At 40.3% G+C, this 16,155-nt stretch overlaps 2 long non-coding RNA genes across 3 annotated transcripts; one reads left to right on the top strand and one right to left on the bottom strand.

Moving 5' to 3' along the window:
• Positions 1–822: 822 nt before the first annotated feature.
• Positions 823–1,698, top strand: LOC136178511 (uncharacterized). 2 transcript variants are annotated; one of them, XR_010665915.1, is made up of 3 exons: positions 823–934; positions 1,221–1,271; positions 1,457–1,698. It is a non-coding gene; the product is annotated as an uncharacterized lncRNA (long non-coding RNA). The 2 variants fall into 2 exon arrangements; XR_010665914.1 differs by having other exon boundaries at positions 824–934; positions 1,504–1,698.
• Positions 1,699–2,347: 649 nt separating this feature from the next.
• LOC136178514 (uncharacterized) lies at positions 2,348–3,167 on the bottom strand. The gene is made up of 3 exons (XR_010665918.1): positions 3,059–3,167; positions 2,830–2,879; positions 2,348–2,484 (listed from the first exon to the last, which is right to left on the bottom strand). It is a non-coding gene; the product is annotated as an uncharacterized lncRNA (long non-coding RNA).
• Between the last annotated feature and the right edge of the window lie 12,988 nt (positions 3,168–16,155).

The following is a 16,155-nucleotide window of genomic DNA, read 5'->3' as shown; positions in this document are numbered from 1 at the left end:
TGGTAGAGCCACACATACAGAGGCTGTATTCCTTATCGCACAGATCACATGTTCTACTCCCTAACATAATGCTACTTAGAGCATGTCATCCCACTGTTTCTCCCCACATACTCTTCTGCTGTCCTATCAAACAAACGCAAATCCCCCAAAAAAATGTAAAAGAAAAAAAAGCGTAAAGAAAAAAGTCTGCAATTGAAATAAGTAAAAAACATCACTGGAGGTGCTTTTTTTCACACATCAACTCACAGTGAAGGTTTCTGGAAAAACACCTGAGACCCGAACCTGTCCTAAATTGTCATATCTGGGTCTTGCACAGGGACAAAACTGACAGTAAGGTTTCTGTTGTAAATGAATTTGTCATTTGTATTGTTTGAGTAGAACTAAAACAGTTAAGAAAAATACATTTAACACACCTTGCATTTCTTTGAAAGTAGTAAAAACAAAAAGTCATGATAACATAAAATTTTAAGTTAGTTTTACTTCAAGTCTATAAAAATGTTGCGTTAACTCAGTATTATACTTTTATGTCACCTCAACTAATTGAAAGTTTTCCAACTTTGAAAAGTGATTCATATTAACTTAAAAATGGCGAGCTCTATTTTCGATTGGGAGGAGTATTTGTCTTAACCCTCGTTGCAGCAAGTGGGTTTCGGGGATGTGGATGGAGATGGAGATGTACCTGTGCTGGGCAGTGAGTCTGAACCAGTGGGCGCGCACTGTAGCTGTTCCCACTCAACGTTCTTGAAGCCAAAATACGCCTCTTAGGGGGGCTTCCATCTTGCGATTTTGAAGTCATTTGGAGCCAGAGTCTGCGCAGTAGGGTCCGGGGGCAGGAGCCCTGGTAACACGCCCCGCCCACTTAGCGTACTGCCCTGATGACTTACGCAGCCCAGCTACGCCGAAAGCGCTCTGCCGGTCTACGATGAAGAAATGTGTAAGTACAACAAACCACCGTATTCAAAGTCTAATATTTAAACACTGTGTTTTAAAAAATCCCGCTATTTTGATCATTATTGAAAATACGTGGGCTGCTGGGTCCTCTGTTTTTGCTGAAATTGTTCTATATTTAAGCTATATTTAAGCTAGGTTAGCACCACAGACCGTAGGCTACAGGTGGTAAGATATGTTGTATTTTGTTAGAAACTGATAGTGATTCATGTCTGCTTCTCTAATATATTTAAATGAACAGTAAATCAATTGTTTTTTGTATCTTCATTTAGGCAAAGAAGAGATAAAAGCAGCGGGTCTGACATCTTCCACAGAGGTGAAGTGTAAGTTAAAATCATCTGTTAAAAGTTTATATCCTGTGATTGTTTTGAAGTTTCATAAAGAGGATTGTCAAAACAAGCTATTGTTAACAATACAGTCTTCTAAAAATAAAAATCACACTGAGTCATACACCAGCTAAATGTTAAATAGAAAGGTGATGTTTTCTTTTCCATTTTACAATCAACAGAACCTAAAAATGACTCATTTCAACCTTCATCTGCACACCTGTTACAGAGGTCAGGCTGGGGTCGCTTAGTTTGAAGGAACCTCCTCCTTTTTTCACCTGTGCCAGATGCCCTGCTCATCCACTGTGGTAGAAATGACCTTACACCAGCAGCTCTCCCAGATGAAGAGTCCTCTCTGCCATCACCCAGAGGAGCTGATCGACGTCTGCACAACTAAAGAAGGTGGACAGAGTCTGGTGCTTTGTGACAGTGAGAAGGCTACCATAGTCATCCTCAGATAAAACAAAGAGATCCAGGTCAATATTTAATTTATTTTTCTTTACATGATGTTGCCCTGTGTTTGAAAGGCCAGATGCTGGAGGGTTGTGTTGGATTTGCTTTTCCATCATATTTTAACAGTCAAACAATCATCCAGGATCTCTTTACTTTATTTGATTTTTGTTGGGATTTCTTTGTTAAATTATTTTTTATACTTTCTCCTATGTCCCAGCAATTGGACCTGATGGTCTCCCTTACTTATTTTCCACATGGTTAATGAAGCCAGGGGTTGTTTTATTGAAGATTTCTTTTCATAAAATGTTTAAATAAACTTTTTAAAAATCTGATATGACTGTCTCTGATTAACTGGAGTACAACAACGTGTTGGTCACAGTAAAATAATTTAGCAGTTAAGTTTATAGTTCACATTTGAAAAGGCCTTGAACTGACATTCATTTCTTCTTGACCAACAACAGCTAAGACAACAGGAAAGCTAACAGACGAGCTCAGCTGGTCTTGTCTGAGATAAATGGCCTTCAAACTTACTTAATATTAAACACTTCAAGCCAATAAGCATAGCAAGATACGTATGAGATTCCATTTCCATTTATTCAATCACAGACTTGTCAAACAGTCTGGCATGTTGTGCTGCTGTTTTCAAGAGTTAATGACTAAAGAGAAGAAGTCCATCGAGAGGGGACAGGAAACACTCAGGGGACGAGTCCTCCATGTTGTCAGGGGTTGCTGATGGATCTGAATCTGAGAGCATCTTCTGTAATAAAGAAAAACAATCACAGAGTTAAATGTAAAGTATAATGAATTTTACTGTGATGTTTATGCCTCAGACCTGAAATCAGATCTGTCCTCAGGTTCTGCTAAACTTCAGGTTCTAAAGTTTGTTTTTATGACAGGATAACTATTTATGAGGAAAAACAAAATATAAAAGACATGATGAATTCAATAATATGATCAGCTTTATGAATTTATGTTTTAAGACAAAGTGTTCCTGCCATTTTCTATTGAAGATTATTTTAAACTGTCATCACATGGGCCAGCCTGATAAATTAAATTAATCTTAAATATTCTCATATAATCAGATTTGTGTGCAGAACCTCACCGGAGCTGGAATCAGAGTCTGGACTGCTGTTTCCTTTGGGCACTGATTTCCTTGAAGACAGAAAGAAGAACAATTTAAACATGAACTTCTTGCAGAACCATAGAGGCTGTTAAAATCTTCTGCTAGTCTTCCTTACATTTTAAGAAAGATTATAAATTGTTATTAAAATTACTTTAATGCCGATAGCGGTTACAATAACACGGTCCAATCATATGAGAGATCATTTTACCTTTGAGTCCTATGTGAAGGCGTTCTCTTCAGAATCAGCACTGCAAAGACAAGATGATGGTGTCCACCTTCACAAGCTGCTGCTTCAGTCTGGCTACATCATGGTCACCTACAGGAACACCACAGAAATACAATCAAAGTACTTCAGTTTATTTATCAGAGGATGTACTGTATGCAAAGTAAAACAAAATTAGCTGTAATTCCTCAAAAAGATTTGAGACTGCTTTGTTATTTGAGATCACAGATTGTTTCTTTTCCCTTCTCTCTGTTTGCCTGTACATGACCTTTAGTGCTGTAAAAGATGCTACAGTAAATCCTGGATCAGCTGTGTGGATGGTGTGACTGTGTGGTAAAGCTTTGTTAAAGTTGTCACGCACATACTCATAAACCTTTGAAGAGTAAAAGTGCAGTGTGGTGACAAACTGCTTATAAAATATAAAATAGTATTTTATTGGTGAGGTGCCCCAATCAAAGCGTCCTACAGAGTAGCAGCAGCTTTAGAGGGAAGAGATGAGCGCATTATGGAGAGGAACGCACCAGAGGGGGCGAGCTGGGGGAGAGACGCACGACCTGAGGAAAAGGAAATCCCCAGTTTAAAATAAAATGTTGGTGAGAAGAGGGAAATAGGAAGACATAAATGTCCATGTTGAAATTCTTTTGAATACAGAGGCTGTGAATGTTCAGTTTTCTTTGGCTATAAAAAGGCAACAATAGCCTGTAGTTTAATCATGGTGTTTCTCTTCCTTAACGATTATTGAAGCGAAATAAAAAATAAATGCATGACATTTAAAACATATTAACATGTGTGGGGAAAACGTGATCTTTATGTCTTCTTTTATTGTGCCCATGTCTCCTCCTAACTAACATAACAGCAGCCTGTTGTGTGTAACACTGGTCTCCTGGGTTAACACTTTCCTTTCAAAGGTGTTAAATACAGACACAGTCACAATCACCTCAACGTTTGTCAGGTTTTGTCAATTTTTAGAACAATTTCTCTATGAGTGTCATTAAATTTACAGTATGATCAACTTGTGACTGTTGAATTGGTGTGTGGAAGACAATGCAGAATATTTATCAGTTTAAGCAGCATGATGCTCGGTTAATATTACATTACACCACCGCCGGTTGTTGATGTTTGTGTTCACGTTTCGGTTAGTCTCTTAAATCACTAACAGTTATATTAAATCACATCTTACCTTTAGTTTTATCTGGATACATAGAGAAATATTCTACCCTCGTATATAGTCCTATGAATTTCAGCCTGCATGGTGAAAGTAAAACCTGTTACTCTCGGTATAGTCCACTTATCACTCAGACTGTAAACATGTACACATTAGTAATGATGCAGGCCAGATTACAATTATGTGACTTTGTTTTTACCCTACATAGTTTTTTGAGACCTTACCAGACGTTTTTATTTTTGCTGTAAAATAACTGTACAGTCAATGAACCGCATCTAGGAGCGGATTTTTATAACGATTCTTGGTTTTAAATACAATTTCAATCACAATAATGATATAACAATATCAAGAAACATAGCATGTCAGTTATTAGGTTTGCTCATTTAATAAAATAAAATAAAAAGATAAATCATGCCGGATAAGTAACCTAGCTTTACAACATTTCAGCTAACCTTAGACTGCTTATGTGTTAGCTAGTTAGATAACGACTTTAACCAACCAATGACACAATGGGCCCACAATGCCCTTCTGGGTCTGTGATTGTGGTGTTGTGAACAAAATACATTTTTATTCAAATAAATACTCCCCTGTGTGTCTGCAGTGCATGGCTGTGTGTGTGAGTGCATGGTTACCTGTACAGACAGCCCATGTGTTGACAATCTACCCCTCATCCTCAAGCATCTACTCCGGTCTTTCACCACGCCTCAGTATCCTATATCTTTCTGTGTGATCCTGTGTTATGTGCTCATGCCTGCCTGCCTGCTCATTCACTGCTCAGCCGGGACACTCACTGTCTCTCCAAGAGGATTTGAACACTCCTTCCCCCTTTCCCCCCCTTGCACTATTAGTTTTGTTGCACTATTAAATAACTGTTTAATTGTAGTTGCCCACTCTCCTCCAATCTCTCTCGAAGCCCCCGTTCTCTCCCCCGGAGACCGGTGGGGAGGTGAGATATCGAGCGAGATCCCCGAACCCACCTTGCTCTCCCCCGGCTCCCGAAGACCAATGGGGAGGTGAGATCCCCCTTCTCACTTTCTCTTCCCTAGCTACCGGAGACCAGTGGGGAGATTAAAGGTTTAAAAATGTGTAACGAGTAATGGGTGTGGATGAGTCACCTGCCCTCCTCCCCCTCAAAGAGCAGACAACCAGGTAATGATTAGGTAACAAGCAGCGGTACTGTGATGCGCCGCATCAAGCAAGAAAATAGAGCCTTTTTAAATATGTCATGTAGTTGTGTTTTGTGGCTTCTTTTGTAATATTACTAAATAAAAGCATGAAAATTATATTATACAGATAATATTTAGTGATTTTTAAATGCATTTTCATTCTATTTCTTCTGATCTTAAACTTTTCTCCCTCACTCATTTGGGTTTGTGATTGTTTGTTTTTGAATGTGATTTGATATCAAATGAAGATTTAAGTGACAAGTGATGAATAAGAGAAGAGCTTCTCACCCACTTTGTCACAATGTTTTGTTAAGTTTTCTATGCACTGATTCAGTAGAGTGTAAACTCCCTTCAGTGTTACCATAGGGCTAATAATGCATCAAATTCAGCCGAGACTAACACGATTAGCTGCTTATATCTATGCTTAAAGGGATACGTCACCCATTTGCATTAATCTTTGTATCATTAGAAACCTGGTAGTATTTTTGAATAACCGTGCATCCCGCCCTCATTTTCCCCTGAGATGGGAAATCTTTGTATTTCTGAGTCTGAAAAGGAGCTTCCAGTGATGCAAAAATTGTACTTTTGCACCATCAGAAGCTATTGCGGTTAGCGGGGTGAAACTACAATGCTTGTTCCTCATATTTTCAACCACTGAAGCTTCAGACCAATCACAGATCAGTGGGTGGGAGCTTACTTCCAGAATCAAAACTTAACGTCCACCATATTGCTTGGAAGCTATGCTAACAGGCTCTATGGAGAAAGCTGCTAATGGCGGAAAAAATATAAATATAGCAGCGAGACGGCTGCTGCCGACAGGCCGGTCTTGTGTTTTGGCTGCTGTGGCCGCTGCCGCCGTTGGCTGCCACTGGCCACCAGGGCCACCGCGACACAAGACTGGCGTGTTGGCAGCAACCGTCTCGCCGCTATATTGCTATAGTGCTAGACGCCGCCGGCTGCTGCCAGCTCAGCAGCCAAGACATAAGGCCTGCCGGTGAGGACGAGGAGCCCGGGCCGGCTCGAGCTGAAGCCGGCTCAAGCTGGGGCGGACTGGTAGTATCGGTGCTCTCACTGTTTGCCTATGGACACAGACATAGAGTCTGTTTTCTGACAGGAATTTCCAAGATCAATTCTGGAAGAAATCTCTGAATCAGTTGAGGAAATGGTCTGATGTGTTTCAGTAAATATGTCTGTAAATGTTTTTATTACTATATTTCTACTGCTATATTGTATATTTTGGAGAAACTGTAACGATCGAATTTCCCTCTGGCATTAATAAAGTATTTCTGATTCTGAAATATAACGCCACAGGAATGAGTCCTAAAACCCGGAAGTAAGTTAGCATTACTTAAGTTATCGTCTAAAAGTCAATGTGGATTTTGAATGGGTTTGTGGTTAGATGCCTGAAATAAGGTCTGTGGTTAACACAAGCTTAAGAGATGTTGGCATTTTGTTAGACCACATAAACTACCTTAGGTAAGTCAACAAGTGGCTAAATGAGTCTACAGTGGTTGTCAGTGACACAAAGACTCACGGTATGGAGCAAACGCAGACGCAGAGGGAGAGTTATAAATCAATCCTTTAATCCAGGCAGAGTTCGGTACACGAGAAGGCAATAATAAACAAATCCAGAGGGCTAGGCAAGGCAGGGTCAAAACGGCAGCGAGGGTCATACACGAAGATCAAAATCAATAATAATGCTGGAACAAGGGAACACATAGAACGCAACAAACTGGCAACAGGAGGGAGAACACACAGGGATTAAATACACAGACAATCAGGGACCAACGAGACACAGGTGAGGGTAATCAGGGCGGAGCTGACACACAGGGCGGGGACAAGAGGGGCAGGATCTGAAAGACAGAGACAAGGATGAAAACCAAAACACAACAAAACCCAGGAACATAATATTAAATTTGCAAAACACAAAACAAAACCTAATGCAGACTGAAACCCTTGTAAGTCAGGGACATTAAACGTCATCACGCCGGACACAGAGGCCGGGAACTCTCTCACTAGTCTGAGATGTCTCCTGTAGGTTTAATTTTTAGGTTAAGGTGAATATTATGTTAGTAAACAATTTATTAAACTACGTGGATTAGTTTATCTGAGATCGTCTGAAGCGTAACGCTAGTGACGTCACTGATTATCCTGCTGAAACAAAACGCCTATGCATCAGAAACGTGTGTTTGCCAGAGATTATTTTCTGCTATGATCCAAAATCCAATGAAAAAATCCCATAGGCGAATTCTCCTTAGACCCCATGGCCTACAAAAATATGTCATGTGGTTTGTTCTCTATAGAGGACATTAGTGGGAGTGGTATGCAGTGCTGTGCATTCTGGGATTTGGTGTATTTCATACACATGAGCCAAAAAGACACTTTTTGTCTTTTCTCGGCCAAGAAGGCACCAACTTCAAAATGTATTTCAAATTTCTACTACAATGTCAATACAGATTCATGTTTCAACGGGTGAAGTGTCCCTTTAATGTTTTTTCAAGCCGTCTACCCTCTGTATGGTCCTCTGCCGGTTGGTTGAGTCAATGGCTAATGCTAGCGTGGCTAACGTTAATGCTGGACTCACACTAGTCTTCACTTGATACTGTCTGGTTTACGAGCCGCGAAGGGGTCACTTCACCTCCCCTACACAGGCTTTCACCACATGCTTGGCCCTGTGGGCCTTCGGTAGCTGTCTGGTCTGGAACATCACATTTCTTTTTCATTAGCCAAGCATCCATGACGGTGACTTTAGCTCTCCCGCCATCCAGTGGCTGGTGGAAGAGCCTTATTTTGTGCTTTATTATGGTGGAGAGGGCAAGTGTGACATAGCGGAGCTCCCCCATGTGGCTTAAATTTGTATTGCAGGCAGAAATGTCACATTAAATACTGTAGCGTAAACATTCTGAAAACTCATTTGGCGACCCATAAAAAATCTCTGGCGACCCACCCGTCGGTTGGGACCCAGACTTTGGGAATTATTGCTCTAGAGTTCCCTAGTGTTTCATCATTATCATACATCACACCAACTTGGCTCTGCCGGCTAACATTTCACAGCTATATCTATATTTTCTGTCTCTTGTAAATCTACAGACACTGAGGATGGCATAACAAAGGATACGAACGTTGGCATCCTCGCAGTGATAGAAGATGAGGTTGTCCTGGAGGATCAGATCATTCAGCATGGCATGAAGGACAGGTGGGCCCAGCTGGGCAACATGTCCGATGTGTCCTTGGGCAAGACTTACTTTTGGGGAAAAAGTTGAACGCAATTGTGAGGGCCTGTCTGTCCATGGTTAATAGAAAGGATTTACCTCAGGTTACCCAAAGATAGTATCAGATTTTCAAATTGGATTCATTAAGAGTACCGCCTGGGCTTGCCTCCTCATCGGTTAGTGCATCACATTGAACTAGAATTGCCTTTGACTTAAAACAAAACCTTAAAACTGGTTAAAAAATGTAGGTAATAACTGAGGCTGAACTTCTCTGTAGCATTCAGCAGTAGGAAGTCTTTCTTGCCAGCCAGCAAGGCGGCTCCTTAAGTGTGTGATTTCATGTGAAAACCATGAATAGCCTACATTCAGTCTCTGTGGTGTTGGATTGCAGATTTGTTCTACACTTTTTATTCCTGGCATTGATTAGTGGGCATTGATTATGAATTCCTGTGTGGTGTGTATGTAAGCGTGTGTGTTACAAGCGTTCCTGGTGATCTTTGCCTTCTATTATGTAAGGGGCCGAATGTGTTTGGTGTACTGATCTACAAAATAGCAACAAGTCTTTTTACCCATCAGCAGAAACATACATCATTACCTATGGTCATGATAATTGTCTGGCCTTGGTGGTGACTGTTTTGAAGTGAGTTATTTAAGTTGATGTTTTGACATTATGAAGTTGCTTCAATGAAAGAAATCAAAATATTTTCAGTGAATGTGAATTTAAGTCGCCTTTTTCTAAATGAACACAGCACAACCTAAACACATTTTTCCCCGCTTTTTTTTCTCGGGACAGCTGAGGAGAGACAGGAAGTAAAGAAGGACTGAGGGCCAGAGTCAAGCCATGAGGACCGTATACAACCACTGAGAAAACCTGCACCCTAAAGCTAAACTCTTCCATCAATAACATCAATAAATTCACTACACCTTTATAAGAAAGCACTTCTACACTTTCTCACAAAATCATGCTGCTGCTTCTAATGCTAATGTCCTCTTGCCCCCTTAATATAATATATTTTGTTTTCTTGATTGCATAATATGTCATTATGTGTATCTACCTCTGATGGTTTTGTGAGGGTCGGGTGGCTTTGTGGGAGGGATATGTGGACAGATGGGTGTGTGAGAGCCTGTATGTATGTATGTTGTGCGTGACTATGTCTGTATCACACTACTGTTGTGTTTTCCTGTTGGAAACTAAATGGTTCATCTGAAGGGGCTTTTCATCAATAAACAGAATTTCTCACTAGCACCTGAATGGAAGCATCCATAACTTGACCTTAAGGAGTTTCCTCCTCTGATATAAAACTTCACAGTGGAAATATGATGGCTCGCAGCTGCAGCTTTTTAAAGTGAAAGAAAAGGGACAACAACCTTCATCCTGAAAACATCATCATCGCAAACACACTCACATTATTTACAACAACCTGCCATAATGTGTCACAGTGACCCCTGTTTAATGTTAGTGTCATTCTCAGGTTTACCCCCCCTAGACAAATGTTCTCATACATTTTCAATCCCAGCCACTGTCACAACTCATCATTTTCAATTATGAAAGTTAATGTGGCACACGGCTGTTCATAGTTTTTCATTACATTTTAATTGTCTCCATAATGAAGGAGTCAGGAGCTGCTCTGCTGAGACACAAATCAAACGAGTTCTTCTGTTTTATAAAACGTCAAGCCCCCCCATCCTTCAGCGGGACTTTGTTCTCAACGTGACACATGTCTGTGTGTGTTTCCAGGCTCAGACTACGTCCTGCAGCGTGACTCTGAGTGCGGGTATGTAGGTCAGATCTGTCCCGCCATGACTGCAGAACAGACTAAAACATCAAAACAAATGTGGGATGAGTTGAATGTTGTCAAGGCAATTCTGAACACAACTATTTGATTGGATAAACAAGAATTCTGGGTCTGATGTTAGAGGTCTCAAAATGATGACTCTGTACATCTAACTTAACCTTTAGCACAGTCAGCACGTTTAGAATTTGTTTAGGTTGAAATGCAAATATATATATGTATATATATATACATATATATATATATGGTAGATAAATGAGCTGCATTCAGTTGTTTTATTCCAATTTATTTCCATCTCCACTTACTTACTTACTTGTATACTTACTCACTGTCCTGATTTTATTTTACCTTTATTTATGCTTCCTTTATTTATTTTCCTCTTTCTTTTATAACTGCAGATGGATAATTATTTTGCTTTTCCTTCAGTCACTTTCATAGACAAACTTAGACTTTCACAAGAATAATGCATGGAACACTAGACCACAAGAGTGAATGGGGCCCCATTAAGAGAGGAGATGATATTCTGCCATTATACCTCTTCATATGGCATTACTTTGGGCCCTTGCTCTTCCACCATGCAGTGACAGGGCTCACGGTTGGACAAGGAGGGGTTAATGTGAAAAAAAAAGTATGGAACATGCTTGAGCCGCTTAGTGAAACACAACCTGATGTAAGCGCTGTCCCGCCGGTGTGAACACAGTGCTAAAAACAACAAACCTAGAGGGAGTTTGACTTCACTGTTTAAAAAACTAAAATTTCTCCACATTATATTTGTCTGCTATATTAATCAATAAAATGTGGCATATTATACCAGTAAGCAACTTTTCACCTACTTGCTTAAACCAGTTAGCACCACTGGTCCATCAGTCAGGAATATGTCATTGGACTCAGAAATCAGAATCAAAATCAGAAATACTTTATTAATTCCAGAGGGAAATTTGATAAATCAGAAAACAATCAGATGCAGTGAATACTGGCACATATGCACTACAGTATTGTGATGTAGGCAGATCAGTCGGGCAGCTTCTGGTGTGAAAGCAAATGTAAAAGAACATTGTGCCTCCTAGGTAAGGAGGGTGAATCAGAAAATGTCTGTGAAACAGAATTGTGTGAAACCATTTGTTTGAGATTGGTAAACATTCTTAATTATACAGACACAGTTTGAGTTGATTCGAAACGCTTTATGAATTCTTTATACTTTTTTCACATACACAATGAAAATCGCCAACTGAAAGAGAGAGTCAGTCAACATACTGTGTTGTCTGAGCAAGGAAATTGGCTCCGCTGTGGAGACAGCAGGAATACAAAGTAAAAAAAGGACAAACTGAGAGCAGACAAGATAGACGAAAAGAAGGATGTGAGCACAGATGCAAAAGACGTTGCTGCCAGAGTGAATAAATGTACAGAGCTTCTGATTCCTGTTTGAGATTAAATTACTTTTCTTAACTACAGAACGTGTACGTTTCTGTCCACTCTCTTTCAATGGAGGCTATTAAGATGGAGATCTGATTTCTCCCAGAGTGGAGAGCAAAGACTTTTTTCTCACACTGACTGAATGACTCACTGACACATTGACAGGCAGAGCAAGGTCACTCCAAAGCGATTTAATGACAAGACTGCACTAATCAAGTGTGCTATTTGGAGAACAAATGTCTAATTAAAAAAATACATGTAACCGTTCATCTCATCAGTCCTATGGCATCCTTCCCAACACATGTCTTCTTACAACCTTCCCCATTACAATCATGCTCTGCCTACTTCCACATCTATCGTGCAGCTCAGAGGACAAAATGGGCCCTGTGCTGCGCGGATACGAGGGTTTCAGAAAGCGACAGGAGCCACTTAGAATTGAGTCCTGTAGCAGTTGACTTCCTTGTTTTGATCACGGTTGCGTTCACATCTCCCATGGACCGCACTCGTGTTACACATGACTCGTGTCCCAGACCACCTCTTCAAGCGGACTCAGGCATGGAACCCGAGTACGGTACAAGTACGGTACGTTTGTGTTCACACTGATCAAAGGGCCCGGGTCCCCTATAGTGTGAAACCAGCCTGAGTGTATTTTGAAGATTTTTCTGTGATGCTCCAGTTTCAATGAGCAGAAACATTTGATGCATTCTGAGTCAGCTGACCTATCTATTGCTGTGTTGTGCTCAGGTTTGTACATGTGGGATTTCAATAGTTTATCGTTATTACATTTGTCTCAGCGTATCCATGGGGGATGGGGGATCCAGTGCACCCAAAAATGTAAAATTAGGATAAGAGAAAATATACCGTATTTTCCGCACCTTCAATGAATGGCCTATTTTAGAACTGTTTTCATATATAGGGTGCACCGGATTATAAAGCGCATAGAATAGAACGTGTTTACAACTGAACAAGGCTGGGAGATATTGTGAATATATAAATATAAATACGTATAAAACGTAACGTATAAAACTACAAAAACAAAAGTACATAAGACGATTTCCCCAAATAAATTATTTCTTTGACGTTTCTCTTAACTCTCAAAACGTAGTTTTATACGTAGTGCATTCACAATAACTCAACGTTGTTCAAACGTTAATGTGCATATTCACAATATCTCCCAGCCTTGTTCAGTTGTAAACACGTAAAAGAAACACAGTCTGATACCGCTAATTCAAACGTTAGTGCAGGGGTGCCCAAACAGTCGATCGCGATCGACAGGTAGATCGCTGACTGATTCTCAGTCGATCGCGAGATGTTTAGTCAATATAAAATACAATTGTAAAATAGAAAAGTGATTTCAATTTCATCTCATTGCACTGTTTCCCACACACGATACCTGTGTTGGGAGCCCAAGTATACTTCCGACCTGTGTGTATTTAATTTTTCATTTATTCATGAAATTGCTGTGTGCATGAGAGAGCGAGCGGCGGAGATAGAGAGAGAGAGAGAGAGAGCGCGCAAGAGAGAGTGCAGGCATGCGCAATGACGTGCAGGTAAAACCGGGGGGGTAAATGTTTTACCAAAAAGTCATATATAGAAACTATGCTACGAGTATTAAGCGCATTTGATGAAGCTGCAGCTACTTTTCTCTGCTCCTCTCTGCTGTCATGACTGTGAGCATCGCGGGGGACGAGACACACCAACAAACAGCGCAAACGCGCACACATACACACACACACACACACACACACACACTTGCGCTGGAGCGCCAGCCACCACGCGAACCTTTTTACTTTTTACTTTTAGTGCTACAGCACACAGTTGATCCGTGATCCGTACGGACCGAGGTGGGAACATACGTGACCCGGTCAAACGGTCGATTGGACTTTACTCCGTTCACTCTCACCGTGTCTGCAGCTAATTTAACAAAAGCAAAATCATCTCACAGCAGCCTGCTGTAGTCTGTAGTCTGCATTATTTTTTACAGAACTCTCATTTATTATTTTCTGTTTGTTGTGTGAGTATTAAATGCGTTTGTAGGCTGTTGGTAAAGGCTATGGCTCACTATGTGGACTGGTAGATCTCGGCAGACTGGTAACTTTAAAAGTAGATCTTGGTTCAAAAAAGGTTGGGCACCCCTGCGTTAGTGCATAACTCAACATTGTTCAGTTACGTATAACACGTAAAGCTCACTTTTTCAGTTCATTCCCCGTCCACGAATCCCTCGAATTCTTCTTCTTCAGTGTCCGAATTGAACAGTTGGGCGAGTACGGCATCCAACATGCCCGGCTCCCTCTCGTCATTATCCGAGTCAGTGTCGCTGAGCGCCGTGTACAACCAGTATGGATCAACCAATTAACCAATTGATCCATATATAAGGCGCTCCGGATTATAAGGCGCACTGCCGTTTTTTGAGAAAATTAAAGGCTTTTAAGTGCGCCTTATAGTGCGGAAAATACGATACATATATTTTTTTTAAACTTCTCTTTATTGGGTTTTTTTCTTTTTCAAATACAGGTAAAAAGAATCTGAGACAGGTTTATCCATACCTCAAACCAACACAAAAAACTAAATGATAATAAATAAATAAAAAGATAAGATATAAAAAAACATGAGTAAAAACAAATAAAATACCAAAATAATAAGAAAAAAAAATAGATTTAAATAGTAATAATAATACAACTTGGAGGATGTCAAGTTCTATGGATTTTACTAAATTATTATCTTTTCCTGGGGTTGTTTTTGTTATTGTAGTCTATAAATGGCTGCCATATTGAGTAAAACATATTTATCTTTCCTCTCAGGGTAATTTTTTTTTTTAACTGCAAATGCTTCATTACATCATTCATTAAAGCTTGATAAACTGGAGGTTTTTTTGTTTCCAGTTCAGCAGAATTATTCTTCTTGCTAACAGCGTCACAAAGCATATCACATTCTTCTGGCTGTTTGATAAAGAGAGCTCCATAGCAGCTGACTCAACCCACAACATTGCAAGAACTGGGTCTGCTTTGATATGTTTCTGGAAAATCTAATATAATTTTTTTAACTAAATTCAGAAATGGTAATGTCTTGTAAAAACCCACCTTTGCTACTTTCCATATATTTACAAATCAAAAAACAAGACAGAAATGTATGAAAGATAAATACCACTACAAGATGAGAAAGAAGAAAGTGAAAGAAAAAAGTTTCCAGAGAATTCTTTTGGGACATTGGGTTTGTCTTTCTTGCAGAACAGACACATGAAGCATTGCTGGATTTCCCTCCACCCTAGATTCCATTGCAGTACCATAAAGTGTATGAGATTAACCAACAGTTCTCTAGCAACTATCAAAATACCTTAAAGTGATCAAGTGGAGAGCAGAGTCGCCAACCCCCTGAAGGTGAGCTAAAGGTGATGGGATACCCAGGGAGAACTGAACTCCAAAGCCACAGAGGAGTTTGAATCCTTTCCCTGCATAGGCACAGAAAGTGTGATTTCTTTTTAAAAGTATTTTGTTTCGATCACTGATGGACTTTCCTCTAAGAATAACGTGGACATCTTAGTACAGAGAGTTGGGATCTTTATAATACCTGGCAGGTAGATCTTACAAGTACTTTAAAAGTACAAGTCATGGGCAAGAATGAACTTAAAACCACCAAAGTCAAAGTCACTTCTGTTGGTGAAAGAGGAGTGGACAACACTCTCCCAACATTTACAGAGCAGCCAGTTGAAAACTCCAGCCTGAAGGACACAGCTGTCAGTCTCAAAGCCTCAGAGACTTTGAAAGCTGGCTTTAATGAGATTGAACAATATGCCCATTTAAAGTTGTGAACATAAAAGTCTTTCTGTCCAAAAAGCTCAGTTCTCTGTGCTATAAAAATAATAACTTTATTTATATGATGTTTCTTTTGTAACTGTTGAAGCCCCCTCTGGAGGAGACCACAGCTGTCTGCAAAGGAACCTTGGTTTGCCAAAGAATTTAGCAGTACTGCAGTGCTTGGGTCCACTAACACCCGACGGCTTCCCCTCAGTTTCGTCACAGAAGAATAAGGATGGCTTTTGAAAGAGTGGCCACGTTGTACAGAGAATTAAGCAGTAGATGGCAGAAAGTGGAGTGCTGGCAAAGAGATGCAGGTGGCAAGGGCATTACTCTATCGTTGTGATGGTTGTAACGGAGGCTACTTTCAGCTCCATGTTTTTTTAAATTTTTCTTTAAAAGATTTATTTTGGGCTTTTCGTGCCTTTAATGCAGAGAGAGGACAGTGGATAGAGTCGGAAGCCAGGGAGAGGGAGCGGGGAATGGCATGCAGAGGGGGGCCACGGGTGGAGGCGAGCCCGGGCCTACCGCTTGAGACG

Source organism: Labrus bergylta, chromosome 3 (genome assembly GCF_963930695.1).
Source record: "Labrus bergylta chromosome 3, fLabBer1.1, whole genome shotgun sequence".
NCBI classification, from domain to species: domain Eukaryota; kingdom Metazoa; phylum Chordata; class Actinopteri; order Labriformes; family Labridae; genus Labrus; species Labrus bergylta.
The sequence above is the reverse complement of the archived record's forward strand: the minus strand, read 5'-3'. Positions and strand labels throughout refer to the sequence as shown.